This window comes from Rhinolophus sinicus, chromosome 7 (genome assembly GCF_057876585.1).
Source record: "Rhinolophus sinicus isolate RSI-liver-muscle chromosome 7, RSI-T2T, whole genome shotgun sequence".
In the NCBI taxonomy this organism is placed as follows: Eukaryota; Metazoa; Chordata; class Mammalia; order Chiroptera; family Rhinolophidae; genus Rhinolophus; species Rhinolophus sinicus.
Genome location: NC_142507.1, coordinates 16648132 through 16660073, shown reverse-complemented (window position 1 = coordinate 16660073; position 11942 = coordinate 16648132). Strand labels below are relative to the sequence as shown.

Genomic DNA, 11942 nt, shown 5'->3' with positions numbered 1-11942 from the left:
AGGAAAATGAAGCTTCTACCTCTAGAAAGAAGATAAGCCTAAGTTAGTCTAATTTACTCTAATTATGTTCCCACCAGTTTTTAACTTCTCTGAAAGTGGATCTTTTTTAAAAAATTATTTTTAATTATAGTTGACATACAATGTCATATGATTTTCAGGTATACAATATAGTCATTCAATATTTACCTTACAAAGTGGTGACCATGATGTCTCGTAACCATCTGTTATGTGCATAGTTATTATACTATTATATTATTGATTTCTATTCCCTGTGCTATGCATTACATCCCCATGGCTTGTTACTTCTTAGTCCCCTCACCTTTACCCACCCAACCCCCAACCCACTTCTCTGGCAACCATCAGTTTTTTCTCTGTATGTGTAAGTTTGTTTCACTTTATTTGTTCATTTATTTTGATTTTTGGATTCCACATTGTGGGGACAGAGCCAGGAGTGCAGTTTCTAGGCTCTCGCCCTCACGTGGAAAGGTGCTCACTCGGATAGTAAATGGCCAACAACTGTGATTGGATGACCATCAGCTGTGGCTAGTTGGCCCTCAGTGGTAACCAGTGAGCCATTGGCCACTAATATAATTGCCGTGGCTACGCTTGCAGAAAATGGGGGCTGGCAAGAAGATGGTGGCTGAGCTAGCAAGAGCGGATTGCAGTTAGTAAGTGAGGTTGATTGGCAGAGAAGCAGACGGCGGATTGCGGATAACGTGACTTCTGTTTCCCGTATCTTCAACCCAGCCACCAGCGAGACTATAGTGGTATGACTCCCGTATCTGTGGCTCTGTGGGTGTTCCTTTTGGGCCTCACCATGTCCTGTGTTCTTGTGTGGGGAGCGGGACCAGAGACCACGCATGACACCCTGCACGACACACATACAACTGAAGTCATATAGTATTAGTAGTCTTTCAGAGCTCTTTCCATGTTCCTGCCACAATTTCAACCTACCACTCATATGCGTTCAAGCATGATGACCAACTGAGTAAATGTATGCATAAATAAATTAATGAAGAGTCCTAGCTTTGAAATTGAAAAGGTAGAGAGGCCTCCTGCTGAACTCATTGCAGATGTTTTATGCATTAACCAGAATCCGTGGGTAAGAATTCATGGGTACTCTTTTCTATAAAGTTCTGGTTTTTATTGCAAAAGTCAGTCTCTCATGATCTCATAAGGACACTCTGGCCATACCTCAGTACTCTGTGCTCTCAATATCATTTAGATAGAAAAAGAAACTGACATCATTGGTGTTATTAATTGTGATGTCCCCTGCCCCACTCCACCCCCAACCTGGTTATGCTACATTAGGAATGTCAGCTATTTTTCATTCTCATTGGAATTCAATTTAGTGGTTCTAGCTTAAAATAGCTTATTTCATCAGGTATAGTTTTATGATTTTTCTGTCTTTCCATTTATGTTTACATTTGTAAACACCAGGCATATTATTAAAAGCTGTTAAATTAATAGGGCATGATGATCTTAATGAAAGCATATAATCATATATTACAACCTGCACATTAAGGACACATAAAGCTCTCCGCCCAATTCCTGGGCCCCAGATTCCCCATTTAGTTTGTTTCAGAGGTCCAGGCACTGGCTGCCAGTGTTGTGGAGTGAGCACTAGGCTAGGAGTCCACACAGCTGGACCTCATTGCTGATGAGAGGCACTGCTATGTGACCTTGGACAAGGTATCTAACTTTGGGGAATTCCAGTTACCTGATCCATAAGATGGGACTTTTATTTAACAGAACTGTTGAGAGCATTAAATAGGATAAGGTTTGTAAATGATTTAAGACAACACAGAATAAATGATTAATGGTTGCTATTAAAATAGTATGGATTAGTTGAATCTCTCTATACTTTAATGTTTTCATTTATAAAATGAACAAGTTAGACTGGAAAATAAATTCAGTCTCTCTAATTCTACAAGTCTATAAATTTGATATACTTCCTACTAGACTGTACACCAACCATAGAAAAAAATTCACTTCTGTATTCTTACCAGGGATAGTATTGACTGAAAAAATTTTATAGCAAACAAAATAATACAAAAGCAAATGTCAAGTATTCACTGTTAAGAATATGTGTCTGAGTAATTATCCTAATTCCCAGAACCAAATCTTACGAATCTCAAGACAGTGGTATTTTAAATATTTAGCTCATATTCTGCTGTTCTTCATTTTTTCCAAATTTCAGCTATACATTTCCTTTTCTTTTGATGGAATCATATCCATGTGGTTGTTATTGTTTATAGTAACCTGCCTATTCTACTCATATCACAGTAATTGCTTTTCATCATTTAATCTATTTTCAATTGTTAATTCAACAAACATTTAATGAAGATCCCCATATCTTAGATGTAAGTGAGTACAAGAGAGTGAAAAAGGAAAATCCCAGAGTAGCATTAAGCAGACAATTTTAGTTACAGTTGCCATAGCTGGAGAGGATTCTATATAGAGAGAGAAGTATAAAATAAGACAGAGTAAGGGGTTTGTGAGTAATGGAGAAAAGATGATTTTTCCCTTCCTTCCAAAATTGCTACCAAAAAAGTCACTGGAAGTATTTTCTGGCACTAAGTACAATTTCAAAGCATGATCGCAAATTAGTGGAATATTCTATTTAGGATATGTTCACAGATTTATGAAACAGCAAATCAGAATGTTTAAAAACTTAGAGCAACATAATTATAATTAGTGTGCATTTATTTATTTAGCCACATGACCAAACTTGGCTGGCATTATTGCTGAAGAAATGAGCTGTCCAGCTGAGCCCTCATCAAATAGCCACTTTACGGAATCACATTGTCTTTGGGACCTGGAACTAAGCAGCCACCTTGGGATGATGGGGGGAGTTAGCTAAAAAAGATGAGTCTACACCCTGTGAATATAGAGATACAACAGGAAGATTCTGGGTCCTTAGTGACAAAATTGAGCCACTGGATTACCAAAACTGGGCAGTTGGATGAATTGGCTCCAGTTGTTTTTCTCTTTCTCTTTTTGTTTTCCTTCACATTGCCATTATTATATTAATATTTTGAAATCACAGGAGACAGAGTCCAATTGGTTTGTGTTAGGCCACCTGTTCATCCCTAGACTTTTGAAGGCAGGCCATCTTAATTGAGACTAACACCACAGCGCATTTCTTTTGTCTTTTATCTCTTTTTTTTTCTTTTTTCTTTTTTGTCTATACAAAGAGTAATTCCACACACACACACACAAATGGCAATAGAGATGTTTTTGTTTTTATCACAAAACCAAGTGTTTACTATATGAAGAGGAAAGTCTAGTTTTCGCCAGAGTACATAGCTTTATATATACTAAGTATTTTGCATTAACTTCCATAATTTAATTCTAAATTTAAACAGAATTACATTTTTATGCAAGGATTTTAATTTAGGTATGCAAATAGTATAACCCCCAATTACTTAAGTTCTATGTAGATTATTTTTTTTAACACATATGGTTATCTTCACACAAATCTCAATTTGAAAATACGAGTATATTTTTCACACATTACATAACTTAGATAAAACTCTTTCAAGTTAAAAAGTGATGTTTTTTAATGGTGTTCCTAATGTTATTCTCATAAAGACATTCCAATTAAAGTAAGCCCATAATGTGCTCTGCTCAGAACATATAAAAGCAAAGTTTTCAGTCTTCAAGTAACTAGTTTGAGAGAAAAAGGGTGATGGGGATGACTTTCTTCCATTATCTCCAATACACGTTACTAATTATAGATAGTAACTGAAAAGTGTGAACGACACAGTAATGATAATGATGAAATCTACATGGTCTCGAATTAGGTCAGCAGATTAATAATATGTTGTTCTACCAATTTGAGGAACTTAATCTGAAATGCGATTCCTTGGATATTTAACATGTCTCCTTTTATGTGGCAAAATAGGTGGGGAACACATCAGTGATGATAACAGAAAATGATAAGCTCTGCTAAAGAAGCTGGGTGATCTGTGCAGTTTCCTGGAGAGAATACAGTCAATGAGGAAAAGAATACCCAGTTCTGAGGGATTAACAAGTAGCTACAGAGGGCTCACCTTAGGGTAAGCTCTCTGCATGCTGTCAATTTAAAAATATTAATAATATCGACTAGGTATTTCATCACCAAGAAGGATTTACTCAGAAAAAGGAAAGGGGTTGCAACCCAGTGCATGCAGACAGGGCAAGCCATGTGCACATTCTGTCCAGATGCCATCATGGAGGGGTATTTAAGGAAAGAAAAAAGGAAGTTAGAACCATAGAGCTTTATTATAAAGGCAGTGAGAACCATCGAGGTGTTCTTGTAGGGTTCTCACATGAACTTCTATAAGCCCTAGCTCCTCCCAAAGACCCACTCCCCGCACCTGATCATGTTTCCTTAAAGATCCAGGTCACAGTACCAATGCATCACCTCCTTTGATGCTCACAGCCTCCCATAAGAGAAATATTATTATCCCCTGTTTATTTAAAAAGCTGTTGAAAAAGGAACAGCAAAGATAGCTAGCTAATAGTAATTTACCAAAGCGGGAATCCTCCCCGTGGCCGCCTACCTTCAAGCCCATGTTCTTTCCACGACAACGTGCCGCCTCTACCATGACCCCAGCACTGTGACTTGATTGGCACACCGAGCCTCCCTTCAGCACCTAGGATCACCTCATAAACATGCAGGAATATCTGTTATTTAGTGATTAAGCCCAGCGCCACGTCACTGAACTGCTGACTGTCGCTTACTTTTATCTTCCATTGCTGTCCCTCTCACTGTAACTTCCCAGGGAGGTTTCTATTAGCTGTTCGTCACCCTTTATCTCATCCTGCTAAAGAAGACAGATGTGTAAACTTACGTTATTATTATTATTATTATTAATCCTTAAAATAACTCCAAGATCATTGGAAGAAGGTTGATTATCCCCAATAATGATGATCTGACAGTGTAGCTATCCAGGGTCGCTGAGTTAGACCACAGTGGAGTTGGTAGTTGATCCCATATCTGCTGTTGCTGCCCGCTGCTGGTGGGGGTCACTGCATTAATTATTCACGCAAGGTACTGGGCAGTATTCATAAAGGGGTCAACGCTAACGCTTCAACGTGAAGTTTGTCTCAGACCATACTTTGGGGCCCATTTTAAAGTCAATGAATTATACCCTTAGTTTATTGCTTGCTTTTGGCTGTTTCTTTTCTAAAAAGAACATAATTAAAATACGATACCACCTTGCAAGACTGTAAAGAAGACTAAGTGCTTCATCATTGTTTTTCCTACTTGATATTCCTTACAATATATCTGTAGTTAGTGTGGGGTTGTTTATCTCTATTTTCCAGACAACAAAACTTGGGCAAAGTGGGCCCACAGTTAGAAAAACCATTGTAGGGCACTAGAGTTCTGGTCTAGCCCATCACTCCTGCTCATATGTCTCCCAGGGCATAAATACATAAGAGATGGTGTTATGTTACTCAAATTTAAAGGGTTTCAGTCTTCAAAATATTTTAGAATATATTTTTCATTGAGTGGTCATGACTACACATATTGATTTAAGCCTCCGATATGCATGTTTGAAAACCCAAAATAGCAGAAATAAGTAGAAAGTAAAATCATACATAAAAAGAAATAATAATAATAATAGCTATAATTTAGTACATAGCATGTGCCAGTCACTGTAACAAGCACTTCATATGATGTTTATCTTATTAGTCATCCTCTGCTATCATCTGAATGTTTGTGTCCACCCCACCCCCTTGCCAATCCACACATTGGAATCCTAAAGCCCAAAATAATGGAGTTAGAAGGTGGAGACTCTGGGGAGTGATTGGTCATATGGGTGGAGTCCTCATGAATGGGATTAGTGCTCTTACAGAAGACATGCCACAGAGCTCCCTGACCCTTAATGCCATGTGAGAATGCAGGAGGAGGCTGTGACCTGAGGGAAGGCCCTCACCCAACCATGCTGGCACTCTGATTTTGGACTTCCAGCTTCTAGAACTGTGATAAATAAATTTCTGTTGTTTATAAGCCCCCCAATCTGGGGCATTTTGTTATAGAAGCCAAATGGACTAAGACAGCCCCCAAAATTTAGAAGGTGGGTTTTATAGGAGAAGTAAATGAGACTTAGAGAGGGTGAAGCTTGGCTTTGCTAGTAAGTGACCAAGCCATTGTTTAAGCAAAGGGTTTGATTGACTCCAGAGCCTCACTGGTCACACTAACTCTGTGATCAATGCCACCTTACATATACTCATTTAAAAACTCAAGCTCTACAAAGGTTGTATCTTGCTCATGGTAACCTACTCTCCTTGCATCTACTAGTAACAGTCCTTCCAGCTATTCTTGTATCTTTTTATCTCTTCCATTCTTCCATGTTAAGATAGGTCCATATTCTAAGAACTTATCCCAAAGGCTCTCCATGAAATTTCAAAAAGAACAGAACTCCCAGTAAATAACAGTCTTAAGCCATTAACTTACATATTCATTCATTTTTTAACAAACAGTCTTGACTTAATGTGTCACGCTCAGGCAAGCCCTGGAGACACAAAGATGAGCAAGAAAGAATTTGTACTCTCAAAGAACTTGATGTCTGTAAGTGTGTGCTGGAGTGTAGACAATTATGTAAAATGATAAACGTGTTATAATAAAGGCACACACACATGCTATGGGAGATTGGAGGCAGAAGCTAGAGAACAGTAATGCCTGAGGGAATCTGGAAAGGCTTCTTCTCTGGGAAGGTATCATTTGAGTTTTTCCTTGAAGGATGGCATAGAATCAGGTAGAATAATGAAGGAATAACTTCAAAGCACATAAAAGAGGATGTGTTCTGAACAGTAGATATTCCCTGTGTGTGAATGAGAGAAAGAGAACAGTACATGACAAGGTTTCTGGATTACTTGGAGATGATGTTTTTGGACTCTGGAGAGGCTGAACTTACACATGTATGGGTTACTGCCAAATAATGACATCACTGTATTCTAGTCCAGCTAAAATGCTTTACTTTCATAATGTTCCAATGTAAAGATGCAATGCTTAGTCATAAAAATAAAAATGAAAATTATCATAAAACATGCTAAGAATGAAATGGACCAATAAATCCCTGAGTGAGCCAGTTCTCTTCCTAGAAATCTAATAAGTTACAAAAATAAAGTTCTCACATTTATTAATATTACCAAGAGCCCTCAAGAGATTTACTGTTACTGTTGTTTGTTGTTTGTTTGTTGTTCTCCTGGTTTACTCCCCAACTTTATCCCATAGGTAGTCTGTGGCTGGTGATCAAGAGCTACATATAAGTTACGTGCAACTTTTACACAATGTGATTGCTACACACATGAATAGAATATAATTGGTTTATAAGATGTATGGTAATAGTAATTGTGAAAATGGTACACACAGTCATAGCTTTGGAATAAGCCACCTATTCTTAGCTCTTTGTAAATTCCTGAATTATAAATGTATTTCTTGGTCATCACATTGAAAATGCAGATATCCTATCTTCTTGGGGAAAAAGTCTACTTTAATGAGGCTAGCAACAAAATTTTCAAGTAGTAATATAGCTACTAAACCATGCGGAAATCTTTGTGTGATTCTTCATATTTGCAACCTTGTTTTTAATTACAACAGAAATGCTTTTGTATCCTCTGAAAGTATATAAAGTCTTAAACGTTTTTTTAAAAAAGATGGATTTACCTAATAGAAATGTCCCTTAAAGAAATTAATAAAACCATTCTACATTCAATATGTTGCCTCCCTGTATTAACACCTCATCAAGCCTTTTCCTACCTTGTCATCCTTAAATGGCCGGCCCATTGTTCTTCTTGATTTCCTGGGCTGACCCCCACGGTCCTGAGATTGCGCTGTTGAAAATGAAGCATAGGTCTTTTCAGTTCCTTAGCACACTGTGTGTCACCTTGGTAACTAAACATACACACCAGAAATCCCACTCTCCAATCTCAAGCTCATCAACTGCTATAGCCCTGCCTCAATTACAGCACCCACTGCCAAGTGCTTGTCTGAAATTGGGTGAGTCCTCCGTGTAATGAGGATAATTACTACCTTTTAAGATATTTTAAATGCTTAGGCTCTTCCTATAATTAATTACAGTGAATTTTCTTATCTGGCAGGGCCAGGGAATGGGGTAGTCTGGTTAACGGTTGAATTGAAAGAAAGAAAATAAAAGATGCTCGTGCTCCTGAGATTCAGTCTGAGTCTGTAAAAGATGATTAGGTTTTGCCAGAGCACTCTCCCCCATCTAGAAGGCCATTACATTGCACCATCAGATATCTAAATAGCAGCAAAAGCATTTTCAGAATTGTTGCCAACACTGGTTTAAGTGATGCCACACATTCTTTCCATCTTCCAATTTATAACCTTTCCTCATACAAAGGATGTGGGAATAAAGTTGTTGGCAGTCTCCACTTACTGAGCCTGGAGACAACGTGAAGCAGTAAATAGGAATAGGAGCAGAACACCCTGGGAAGTTTAGCAATATCTTTCTCACTTGTTTAGTCATGCAGTCTAGGAAGGTTTCTCTTTGTGTATTTCTCAAGCTGTAATGGAGAATATTGTCGAGGGTTGGCTGCCATCATGAATGACATAGAAACTCTCCAGACCAGGAAGTTCATGATCACTAGACTACTTCAACAAAAACAAATTGTCATCAATGTCCTTCACCCTGGGAAGGCAACTAAGTAACTAAAACAGAAATTCAGGGAAAATTAGCCAAAATGTACAAGACCACACCAGATGTCATCTTTGTATTTGGATTCAGAACTCATTTCGGTGGTGGCAAGACAAATGGCTTTGGCATGATTTATGGTTCCTTGGACTACGCAAAGAAAAATGAACCCAAACATAGACTTGCAAGACATGGGCTGTGTGAGAAGAAAAAGACCTCAAGGAAACAGCGAAAGTAATGCAAGAACAGAGTGAAGAAGGTCAGGGGAACTGCAAAGGCCAATGTTGGTGCTAGCATAAGGTAAGGTGGAGATTGGTAAAGATTCGTCAGTGACTTTATCTGTGGTGATTGAGCAGATTTTTTGTGAGAGGACTAATAAACTACGAACTTCAAAAAATAAATAAAAGAATATTGTTTTCTCTCACTGGTTTAGGTCAAGCATTTCATGTCAAAACTCAATGGAAAGTGATCAAGATTCTCCATTCTTGATAGTAGTGAGTGCGAGAGGTAAAGACTGCTCCTCAGTTAAATTTGAACAATATTATCAAGTTTCCCTGGTACCCTATTCCAAACATATAATATGGTGTTTGAGCATCATTTCTTTTTAAGTTAAAGTGTCTACAAAAGTTTTTTCTTAAAATGTAGTTAGAGAACACTGTGACGCTGAGCTAAGGGTGCAACCCTTTGCCTTCCTTAGATGACAGTGTCACCAAGTGAGGGAAGCCTTTGCTCAAGTTGGTGGTGAAATAAAGACATTCTCAGATAGTCAAGAACTGAGATAAGTATAGCCCACAGGTGTGCTGTGCAAGAAATGCTGAAAGAATATCTTTAGGCTGAAGAGAAATGATGTCATATGGAACCCTGTATCTACTGGAAGGAATGAGGAACAGCAGAAAAGGGAAAATAGTTCGGTAAGTATATGAGGCCTGGTTTAAATGCCCCAGTCCTCTTCATTGTCTATAATTTATTTGAAAGATCATTGGGCAATGATGTCAGCAAGATGGCAGAATAGCAGGTACGAATCCTCATACCTCCCTTCCCCCTCTCCCTCAACAAAATCACCAATTTAACAAACCATCCACAGATGAAAACAGCTTTATGAGAGCTCTGGAAGCCAGGTGTGAAACTACAGCACTTTGGTGGAGAAAAGATAAATTGGAAAGGGTAAGAAGAACAGTTTCACTTTCGTCACCTCACCCCTTCCTGACCCAACACAGTGCAGAGCTGACATAGATCCTGTTGGCCAGAAAGTCCTTCACATGTGAGGAGAGCTCCTTTTTATCACACAGTACAATCCCATGGTTCGAATGTATCACTGTTTGTTTAGCAATTTATCTTCAGAAGGACATCAGGGGTCTTTCCAGTTTGGGGCTATTATGAATGAAGCTGCTATGAACATTTGTGTACAGGCATTTGTGTGAACATACATTTTCTTTTCTGTGAAATAAATCCCCAAGGGTACATTTTAGAGGTCATACGGTAGTTGCATGTTAATTTGATAAGAAAGGGCAAAGCCAGTTCCTAGGTGGCTGTGTTATTTTATATTCCCACCGACAATGTCACAATACAGTTTCTCTGCATAATGCAAGCATTTGTCATCTTCACTAGTTTCTTCTGTGTTAACTGACATGATTACATTATTTTTTCTTATCCTGTTAATACAATTGATTTTCACATGTTGAAGTATCCTCATATACCTGGACTAAATTCCATTTGGTCCCGGTGTATAATTCTTTCTATGCATTGTGGGATTTGGTTCATTGATATTTTGTTGAGAATTTTTGTCTTATGTCATGAAAGATATTGGCTTTTTTTTTTTAACTATCTTTGTCTTATTTAAATATTTGGTTCATAGTGACCTTGTAAATGAGTTAGAAAATGTTCTCTCCTATTATATGTTCTTTCAAAAAGATTGTGTAAAATTAAAGTTAATTCTTTTTCTAAAGTTTGGAACAACTAAGATGGCCTAGAGGTTTTTAGAGGTAACATTTTTCTTTTAACTTATCTGTTCTGACAATTTATGCACAAATATTGTCACTGAGGTGTTTGCCCCATTCATTGTAGTATCTGTTGCAAAAAAGGTATTAAAATTGTATTATCTTTCCAAAAATTTTGTCTTCTCTTTCTTATTTAGTGAATGTATTTACTAACTTATTTCCTTTTTTGTTTATTTACTTATTTACAGTTTGATTGAGGTATAAGTCACACACCATACAATTCACCCATTTAAAGTGTACAAGCCAATGATGTTAGTATATTCACAGATATGTGTAACCGTCACCACAGTCAATTATAGGACATTTTTATTATCTCAAAAAGAAGTCTCTTTAGCTATTGCCCTGTAACCCTCCACTCCCTCTTACAGTCCCAAGCAACCACTAATCTACTTCCTGTTTCTATATATTTCCCTATTCTGGACTTTGATATGTATGAAATCATATAGTATTCGGTCTTTTGTGACTAGCTTTTTCACTTAGCATAACGATTTCATGGTTCATCAGTGTTGTAGCATTTACTGGTACTTCATTTTTATGGCCAAATGCTATTCCATTGTATGGATATATCACATTTTTATCCATCTGCCTGTTGATGGATATTTAAGTTGTTTCTATCTTTTGATGATAACAAATAAGGCTGCTATAAATATTTGTATACAAAGTTTTGTGTGGGCATATATTTTCCTTTCTCTTGGGTATATACCTAGGAGTAAACTAGTTTCCTTAAATGGCCAAACTGTTTCCTTAAATGGCCACACATTTTATATTTTCACCAACAATATCCAAGGGTTTCAATTTCTCTACGTCTTTTCAACATTTATTATTATCTAACTTTTGACTGCAGCCACCCTACTGGGTATGAAGTAGTATCTCGTTGTGGTTTTGATTTGCATTTCCCTGAAGACTCTATGTTGACAATCTTTTCATGTGCTTGTTGGCCATTTTTATATTTTCCTTGGAGAAATGTTGATTTTGTGATATTTTTTTTTCATTAGTATCATTTATTACCATGGCCTTAGACTGCCCTTTCACTTACTGCTTCTAAAGTGATTATATTTTTGCATAGATTTTTCCTGAAAAGACACATAGCATGTACACAGATTTTGTGAGCTCTTTCATCCCCATTCTTATTTCCTTGTAGCAATTTCCAGATATAGGAGATTCTCAGGTATAATAAAATCTTATGTCTACGAAAGCCAGACTATTGTCCATATTTTGTCATATTATATTACACACAAACGACAATGAAATATATATTCTCTCCTTTTACCGTTTCCTGTCAGTGTCCATATTCCTT

General features: G+C 37.4%; 1 pseudogene; it reads left to right on the top strand.

Annotated features, from left to right (window-relative positions):
* Positions 1–6643: 6643 nt before the first annotated feature.
* Positions 6644–9137, top strand: LOC148757637 (small ribosomal subunit protein eS24 pseudogene; annotated as a pseudogene).
* Positions 9138–11942: the final 2805 nt, after the last annotated feature.